The sequence below is a fragment of the Hyperolius riggenbachi genome, chromosome 10 (assembly GCF_040937935.1).
Source record: "Hyperolius riggenbachi isolate aHypRig1 chromosome 10, aHypRig1.pri, whole genome shotgun sequence".
Taxonomy (NCBI): domain Eukaryota; kingdom Metazoa; phylum Chordata; class Amphibia; order Anura; family Hyperoliidae; genus Hyperolius; species Hyperolius riggenbachi.
In genome coordinates, this window is record NC_090655.1 from 33,952,636 (window position 1) to 33,961,460 (window position 8,825).

Genomic DNA, 8,825 nt, shown 5'->3' on the forward strand with positions numbered 1-8,825 from the left:
TCCGTAAATCTAATGTTTTCAGCAGGCCTTGATCAGCAGTGATAAACGGAACTGGCTCTGCAAACAAATTACACTGAACACTACCTAGAAGATGAAAAGAAATTCTCAGAACACAACCCAGAATTAAAATTCTCAGAAGAAGTTACTGCCACGTCAGCTAGTTAAACTTGTGTTTAGATTTTACATAAACACTGAATGCAAGTTGAGAATGGAAACTTAAAGAGAGTCTGAAGTGTCCTAAAAATGAGGTTTTTACTTTAAAAACTTCTGTAACGTAACTGCCCCTATTAAAACGCTGCCTCTCCACGGCTGAAAACGCCATCAATCACCCCTAATTGTCTGGGGCACGTCGCGGGGCTCCTTCCGCATTGAGGCAGAGTTTTAGGCTGCAGCTCTGCCTCTACACACGCCCATCAGTTCGGATTGCCACCTCTCCCGCCCCTCTCAGTCTTCTTTCACTGAGGGGCGGGGGAGATTGACGCGCATGGAGGCAGAGCTACAGCCAGAAGCTCTTAAATTGCTGTAGGTTGCAGTGGAGGCTCACTGCCTTATCCACTAACCTGTGTTTCCTTCCCTAGTGCCTCCACAGCTCTAGATTGTAACCTTGCAAGGGCAGGGACCTCCTCCTATTGATTCTTATTTTGCTGCAGATTATCATATGAACGTGTACCAATGTTGGGGATATCTCAAATCATCAAAAACATCCAAAAATGTTTGACTTTTAGAAAAATTGGGATACCCATAGAGCATTTTTTCAAATGCCATAACGGTTACATTATGGTGTCAGTTTGCTGTTACTGGTACTCTTTCCCATCCCCAAGGCAAGAGCATTGTGAATAGATCTAGTCAAAATCGGCTCTAGACATCACACACACAAAGCTACATACCTTTAGCCATTGGACTGTGTGTTGCACTCGTAGCAGCGCTTAGACTTCCGGTAATGCTGAAGAGCGCATCTCTCACAGAAATAGTGCTTACACCTAAAAGAGCAAAACAGCAATATAATCGCCCATCAGCAAAATCCTCACATGCAGTGTGTGACAGCTTTACTCCAGCGCACAGGGCCGGATTTACAACTCAGAGGCCTGTAGGCACAGGCGTTCTGGCGCCCTAACACAGGCCACACTCCCAAGTAAAAATATTCCAAACTCTAATTCCTGCCTTATATCACTTACTGTCCGTAGAATCTTACCCTCTAATCACTGGCTCATATTATCCTTAGTAACATGAGACAAGGTTATTAGGGTGTAAATTCCTGAGGTCAGTGAACTGAGGAGGGGGGACCGCCTCTCCCACACAAAGCGCCTGTAGGCACATGCCTACAGTGCATTATCAAAAATCCGTCCCTGCCAGCACAGCTAGTAACATCACTATTCCCCACATCCCCAATTTACTGCTTGTGGCAGCTGCTGAACATAGAGGTGCCCTCATGGTGGAGTGTAACACTACAGGAAGAAAATATTCAGCTAAGTACGTATGGGAATCATGATGGGTACAAAAAAGAAGATTCTACTGTAGTAGATTTTTTTAATTTGTAACAAATGATTCATTCTGTGAGTCTTTATCAACCTTAAAGGAGTTATCCGGGCTGTATAAAGAAAATAAACGCTACTTACCGGGGGCTTCCTCCAGCCCCCAGCTCCCAGGACCTCCCTCGCCGCACCTCTGCGCGCAGCCATTCGGCGGAGCTCCGTCCTGGTCCCCGGCGATGACGTCAGAACGACCTCCAGGTCGCTCTGTACTGCGCCTGCGCGAGCGGCACTGTCAATCACCGCCACGTAGGCCGGAGCGGACTGCGCAGGCGCAGAACTACTACCACCTGCGCATTACGCTCCGCCCCACGTGGCGGTGATTGACAGCGCCGCTCGGGCAGGCGCAGTACAGAGCGACCTGGAGGTCCCTCTGACGTCATCGCCGGGGACCGGGACGGAGCTCCGCCAAATGGCTGCGCGCAGAGGTGCGGCGAGGGAGGTCCTGGGAGCTGGGGGCTGGAGGAAGCCCCCGGTAAGTAGCGTTTATTTTCTTTATACAGCCCGGATAACTCCTTTAATAGTCAAAAATGAAGCTCCTCTTCATAAGGCCACTTATTGTAAGTAGAGAAAAATCGCGCCTTAGACAACCAGATTTTAATGTTGCAGAAGTTTTCTATCTTAGCTGGAAAAGGACACCTGAAGTGAGAGACATATGGAGGCTGCCATATTTATTTCCTTTTAAACAATGCAAATTGTCTGGCTGTCTTGCTGATCCTCTGCCTCTAATGCTTTTAGCCGTAGACCCTGAACAAGCATGAAAATCAGGTGTTTCTGACTCAAGTCTAACTGGATTTGCCATATGCTTGTTTCAGGTGTGTGATTCAGACACTATTGATGCACAAAAAGATCAGCAGGTCTGTCAAGCAACTGGCAATGTTTAAAAAAATAAAAAATAAATATGGCAGCTTCCCTATACCTCTCACTTTAGATGTCCTTTAAGGGCTTGTTCACACTAAGGGCGCTTTCGGGATTTTTTAAGCGCCGGCGATTTTGAAAATCACCCTAAAAGCACTTGTGCAATGATTCCCTATGAGAGAGTTCACATCTGAGCGGTTCAATTACGATCCGCTCACCAAAGCGTTGCCTGTACCTTTTTTTAGGGTGATTTGCCTCAATGGCAGGTATAGGGAAATCACAAAACGCTAGAAAAAGCGCATTGTATAGCGATTTCCTCAGCGCTTTTAAGGATAAATGCATTGTATTTATTCTTTTCCAGGTCAAAGAGTTCACGTCCCGACTGATGTCAGGAAATGAAAAAACAAATCGCTCAGCAAAATCACTTAGAAAAGCGCTTTACAAAAAATTGCAACTAGCAGGGAAGCGCCGGGAGTCGCCAAAAATAATTGCACACAAAATCGCAAAATGCTGCCGTCAATGATTGCGATTTTAGATGTGAACAAGGCCTAAAGCAATACTATAGAGGCCTGGGGAGAAAAAGGAAGATGCTCACCTATGGAGAGGGACGGTTCTGGATCCTACAGAGCCTTCCCAGTCCTCTCTCGGTGTCCTGGCTCCAGCACTGTCCCCCGTTTGAATTTGCCACCTCTGGGAGCTCTCGGAGGCTTTGGAAGAAGACGGGTGGCTCCGTACTGAGCATGCACAAGTACAGAGCTGCCCTCTTCAGAAGTACTTCCTATCCCCGAAAGGCGTATAGAAATAAAACCCGCACAAGCAGCAGACGTTATAACAGAGGAGCTGGAAAGAACTGACCACTTGTGACACAAAATCCGAGTTTTGTTAGTTAGCCATACCCATTTTCTGAAAAAAAAAATGCCATGGCAGTTTCCTGCCTTTGCAAACACTGCAAAGAGATTGTGTCAGCTGTGGGTGGGAGGTGCCTCATATGGTGGCCTGAAGGGTATTCTGCTTCCGCTTGTGCCGCTGAGCCAGCCTTTCACAGACAGGTGAAAAGAGAAGTAGTGCAGGACAGCCATGGAATCCGCATGGTTTAAAAGGAAATAAAATTTGGTAGCCTCCAAATAGAGGTTGTCTTCAGTCGTCCTTTAACATCTGAACAGACTTTCCACTGGAGGGCATTAGTGTGACGCGTGGAAGCAGCAGAGAGGTGACCAGGCATGCTCAAATACCGACTTCGGATGAAATCGGAATAGATGTTAGTCGGATTTCATCCTGCTAATGACATGACCTGTGCGGGTGGGCGAGGGGGGTTTAATCTTACCCATGAGACGTCTTCTTTATTCCCTCCCTTGGCGCCTCCCATGATGCGCTCCTATCCGCCGTCACGTGAATATACACTTCCTATTTCAACCCGGAAAGAGGAAGTGTTTCTAATCACTTAACGGTGGATTGGAACGCATTGTAGGAGGCGCCGAGGGACGGAACGAAGAAGACGTCTCATGGGTAAGATTAAACCCCCCTCGCCCACCCGCACAGGTGATGTAATTAGCAGGATGACCAAAGAGGAGGGTCTTTCAATTTGGGTGTGGACTATTGAAGTTCATAAGTTTGAAATGTTGGTAACTTACTTTGTTACAATTGGATTTTTGAAGGAATCTCTGCAGATAAAAGTATCTGAAAGGCAGGTCCTCATCATCACTGCTCACTTCGTAGTTCTCTTCATCTGACCAGCACAAGAGAAGAATATGATGACATTAGTGCAGCATTTTATATGTTTTCGCATCAGTGTTTATTTAGTACCATCACGTCCTGTAGTGTCTCCACCAGTTATTTTTTCCCCCCCAAGCAGTTTCCATATCACAAGCGCATATGAAAGTCAATTAAAGCCCGTTGGTCTGAGCTTATCCACTGACGTATGTTTCATATCTTATTAAAGTGACACTGAAGCGAAGAAAACCCTATGATATAAAGAATTGTATGTGTATACGGATAATTAGTAGAACATTAGTAGTAATTACTAATTTTACTAATTACCAATTATTTTGTTAATAAAATGTCATCATTCTCTAATATTTGCCGTTTACAAACTACACTCTGTATTTTAAACTATGAAACAGGGCAGGGCTAATGATCCTTTGAACTTCCCTGCAGTTAAACCTTATCTAAAGGTTGTCTTTCACTGTTTCTTTGATGTATAAGTGCTTCAGAAAACAGCACTGTAGCCGACTAAGTTTGGTCGGAGAGCTCAGAGAAGCTCTTTTGCATAGATAACAAATGAAGTTTCTTAACTTTTCCTGTACTGGAAACAATATGAGACTCATTTATTTGCTGCTAATGTTCTATTTCTTAGCTGTACTACACATACAATTCATTATCGCATAAGTTTATAGATTCCCTTTAAAGGGATGGGGTCTACCAGTCTCCTGTTTTGCATACATGTTCTGGGGCACTGGCACTGAAGCCATCCTGAATTTATTGAAAATAATAATAAAAAAAAGCTCTTGCTGGGGATGCTGTGTGCCATTCACATAGTTTGCATACTGTATGTGTTTGCAACCAAGATCTGATATGACCCAGGAAAAGACTACAATATAGCTAGAAATTAGGGATGATCAATGAAATGCAAATAATTCCAAATTGATGCAGAATTATGCAAATTTGAATTTGCTATGCAAGTCTGGATGCCTTTATTAGTAGGGATAACTTCAAATCATTATACTATTATTTTTTTAAATTGAAAGCTAAAAAGCATTTGTAAAGATGCAATGATTAGAGCTGCATTCATGGATCTAGAACAACAGAGCCATTCGAAGCTCAACCTGAATGTACATCCATTACTCCTCAGATCTCCACTCAAACAGCGATGCAAATCTACACCGTCTTCCCCTTGTTATGCTTGACAAATGAGATGACAGCATTGCACTAATGAAGATAGAAAAATGACTACTGATTACTTTTATGCTCACTCCAGGCTCACTTTAACCACTTTATCCACCACTACAGTATATCTACGTCCTCTGACTTCATCTAAGCCACGAGTCAGTAGATATACGTCTTGTAGCAGAAGCAGTGCTGTGCAGGATTGGGCTTGCTCCTGTGCACATTTCTGGCACTATCTGATGCAGCACTAATTGGTGAATGGGAATATAAGTTTCCTGAGCTAATGAGATTGATTTTTATTTTCTCAGTTCATAGTGAAAAATACACTCTGTAGCCTTATTTCATTATAAAATATCTTCACCATAAATTGTGACCGGAACATAATCGAAGTTTTGTGATAAGCGGTAAGAATAGCCAAACAAAATTTCTGTTTTTTATCTACAGTAGCACTTTTAATTTTTAAAATCATTTGAGGCGCACACTATCCGCATCTACAATCCCCTCCCAGCCATTGTTCAAGGTGCTGTCCGCTCAACCTTGGTGTTAGGAACAGAGATAGGAACCAGGTAACTCTTGCCCCAAGCCATTGATAATTGAAGGATGTGAAGTTCCGCTTGATGTTCCAAAAGTATCAAATTCTTTATTAATTCAGGTCACACACAGAATAAAAGTTCGCTAACATGTTTCAGACACACATTAGTCCTTAATCATAGCACCCGTCCCAGCTATTGTTGCAGTCTTATACTGCCCTCTGGGCTCCACACGACAATTTCTCGATGACCTTGCCTCCTGGCTCCCACACATCCTCTCCTCTGACGTCCCCACCATCATCCTCGGGGATTTCAATATTCCCATCAATGAACCCAAGAACTCTGTTGTGACCCGGCTACTTACCATAGCCAACTCACATGGCCTAGTACAACACACCAACGCCCCCACTCACACTGCATGTCACACTCTCGACCTTATATTCACTAAATCCACCACCATTGCAGACCTCGACATCGCACCATTTCTACCCTCAGACCATTACCTTCTCACCTTCAACCTCCTCACGGAAGGCACCTCCAAACGACCCGCCCACCCACCTGGTCGATGGCAGCGAGACCTATGCAAGCTCAACCCTAGCGTCCTTGCTAACTCCCTCCATGGCCTATCCTCCACTCTCCTCACCCTAACGTGTCCTAATCTTGCTGCAGCTCAGTATCACCAAACTCTCTCATCAGCCCTAGAGAAAGCTGCTCCACCAATATCCCGCCGCAACCGCCCCCATAACCCCCAGCTCTGACGCACTACCCATACTCGCAACCTCCAGAGGGAAACACGCGCCACTGAACGAAAATGGAGGAAAACTCGACTAAACCAGGATTTCTTACAGTACAAGACTAACCTGCTGCAGTTCCACACTGCCCTTGCTCATGCGAAGCAGGAATACTTTACCAAGCACATCGGAGCACAAGCTTCCAATCCCCGGCGTCTTTTTGGCACCTTCAACTCCCTGCTTAACCCCCCCCCCCCCCACCACACCTTCTGGTTCCTCCCTCTCTGCCACAGATTTAGCCACCCACTTCACCAACAAAATAGTCTCCATCCGTCAGGAAATATCCAATCTTCAATCTTCACCTCCCACCCGTTCACAACCAACTCCTCCTCCACCCTATCCTCCCCTCACCTCCTTCACTCCTACTACCACTGAGGAAGTCAACCACCTACTGCAGACTTCCCATACCACTACCTCCCCCCTCGACCCTATCCCTTCTGATCTACTTCAGCCACACTTCACGGATCTGGCCCCAGTCCTCACTACCCTGTTTAACCTCTCCCTATCCACAGGCACCTTCCCATCAGACTTCAAGCAGGCCACAGTACTGCCCCTGCTCAAGAAACCCTCCCTCGACCCCTCGCTACCCTCCAACTACCGCCCGATCTCCCTCCTCCCCTTCGCCTCAAAACTCCTTGAGCGTCTGGTTTACAAACGCCTGACCCAGTACCTCAATGCCAACTCACTACTAGACCCACTGCAATCTGGATTTTGGCCTGCCCACTCAACCGAAACGGCTCTCACCAAAGTGGTCAATGACCTTGCCTTAGCTAAAGCTGAAGGTAAATACTCCATCCTCCTCCTCCTTGACCTTTCAGCAGCTTTTGATACAGTAGATCATCCCCTACCAGTGCTGGGCCGAAATTACGCATGAGCGTAATTACGCATCGTAATTCAATGTAAATTTACGCGTAAGCGTTACGCGTAACTTACGGTCTTACGCGTAATTATTTACGCGTAAGACCGTAAGTGGTATCGTAATTACACTGTCTACCGTAATTGCTAGGCATGCGTAATTTTACGAACACTTACGCGTAATTTTACGCGTAATTACTAACGTAAAATCTCCCATTTTCTAAGAGTAGCCAATCAGTCAACATCCTAAGCAACCAATAGTATCTTCTCCCGCCCTTCAGTATAAGCGTACGTTTTGACGCATACGAATGATATGTACGCAATAACTGTCACATTGACGGCTATTGCGTACATATCGTCCGCATGCGTCAAAAAATACGCATTAATGGGTATTACGGCACTACGCGTAACATCGTAGTGTAAGCGCCTTCATTACGGTATCCTTATGCGTAATTGCGTAAGTTTACGCGTAATTACAGTGATGTACCGTAGATAATTTCCTTCGCCGTAACCGTAATTGCGTAATGCGTAATAGCGTAAAATTACGCGTAATGATCCGTAAGCGTAGATTTTTCCATTACGAGCAGCACTGTCCCCTACTCCTCCAGTCCCTCCAACCCATGGGCATTCACGATCTCGCCCTGACCTGGCTTTCATCCTACCTCTCCAACAGCTCCTTCACGACCGCCTTCAATGAGTCCGCGTCCACCCCCAACCACCTCTCAGTGGGAGTCCCCCAAGGCTCGGTCCTTGGCCCCCTACTGTTCTCCCTATACACATCCTCCAATGGCAAGGTTATCTCCTCCATGGGGTTTAACTATCATCTGTATGCAGATGACACCCAAATCTACCTCCACACCCCTGACATATCCACCACTACCATAGACAAGGTCTCCTCCTGCCTATCTGCCATCTCCTCCTGGATGTCCGCTAGGTTCCTGAAACTAAATCTAGACAAAACAGAATTTATGATCTTCCCACCCCGGTCATCCCTGAACCTCCCAGATGTGCATGTCACTGTTAACCACACTACCATTCGCCCTACCTCTCAAGCCCGCTGTCTGGGTGTCACCCTGGACTCCGCACTCTCCTTCACTCCCCACATCCAAAACCCCGCAAAGTCCTGCAACTTCCACCTTCGTAACATCTGTAAGATTCGCCCTTTCCTGACCTCTGCCACCACCAAACTCCTCATCCATGCCCTCATAATTTCCCGCCTCGACTACTGCAATGCCCTTCTGTCTGGTCTCCCTATGACCCGAACAGCCCCACTGCAGTCCATCATGAATGCAGCAGCCAGAATTATCCACTGCTCCCATCGCTCCACCACGGCGGCTCCCCTCCGTAAATCCCTCCACTGGCTTCCTATCCAGTCCAGA